Here is a 1,081-nt window from a genome sequence, read left to right as displayed (position 1 = left end):
GCCGTGCGGCGCGGCTCGGCACTGTGATGCGTGGGAAGACGACGGCGGGGAAACCTGCCTCCGCACGTCCGTTGCGGCCCCGGGTGCAGGCCAATGACCCGGAGGCGGGCGGGTCGCGAACGCCCTGATGTTTTTTTTGCCCCCACTCTGTGTGCATCAATGCGACGTACGCGCGAAAGCGCCAAGGGCCACCCCAGGATGGGGCTCCTTTCCCCGCGGCGGTGGACGAGGAGCGTCGGGTGGTCTTTTAAGAAATCTCTCGGACAACTCTTAGCGGTGGATCACTCGGCTCGTGCGTCGATGAAGAACGCAGCTAGCTGCGAGAATTAATGTGAATTGCAGGACACATTGATCATCGACACTTTGAACGCACTTTGCGGCCCCGGGTTCCTCCCGGGGCTACGCCTGTCTGAGGGTCGCTTGTACAATCAATCGTGCTCCTTTGCCCTCCGGGGTGCGGGAGCGCGCGGCTGGGGTGTCGCAGAGGGGCAAGGCCCTCCTCTTCGTCCCCCTAAGTGCAGACACTGGAGCCCTCCGTGCCCGTGCGCTCCAGCCCGCCCGCCCGCCCGCCGCTTCGGCGGCGGTGTCGGCGGCGGCTGGTCGCACGGCGACCGGGGAGACCTTTGACCCGTGCCCTCCCGGGCATTGCCCTTGTCCGCACGCGGACGCGGAGGGGCGAGCCTTTCCTCTGGCACGGCCGTCACTGCGGGAGAGCCACACCTACGTGTGTGTCGTCGCTTCTGACTGCCGCTCTGCTTTGTGGGACTGATGCTCTCCTCGCCGTTTGGGCACTGCCCTACGGTTGCGCCAGCGTTGACTCCCTGCCCCCGTGGGACGGCCGCAGGCGTGCGAATGGCGGGCTGGGAAAAAAAAGCAGAGACGTCTCTTGGGAAGGGCCCCGTCCGTCCGTCCGTCCGTCCGTCCGTCCGTCCGACCCGACCCTCGCGTGCCTGGTGTTCATCCTTGCACGCGGCGGGCGGGCGAGCGGTCGGTCGGTCGCTCGGACGGGGGACGCGACGGCCTCACTCTCACTTCGCCTCTGCTCCTCCGGCTTACGCGTCGCACGTGTGGCTTCGCACGT

The 1,081-nt window shown here is 67.2% G+C and overlaps 1 non-coding gene across 1 annotated transcript; it reads left to right on the top strand.

The window, feature by feature from the left end:
• The first annotated feature begins 265 nt into the window (after positions 1-265).
• On the top strand, positions 266-419 carry LOC144590818 (5.8S ribosomal RNA). Its single transcript, XR_013546575.1, has one exon. It is a non-coding gene; the product is annotated as a 5.8S ribosomal RNA (ribosomal RNA).
• Positions 420-1,081: the final 662 nt, after the last annotated feature.

Source organism: Rhinoraja longicauda, unplaced genomic scaffold (genome assembly GCF_053455715.1).
Source record: "Rhinoraja longicauda isolate Sanriku21f unplaced genomic scaffold, sRhiLon1.1 Scf000338, whole genome shotgun sequence".
Taxonomy (NCBI): Eukaryota; Metazoa; Chordata; class Chondrichthyes; order Rajiformes; family Arhynchobatidae; genus Rhinoraja; species Rhinoraja longicauda.
Note: the sequence above shows the minus strand (reverse complement) of the source record. Positions and strands in the feature narration are given on the sequence as shown.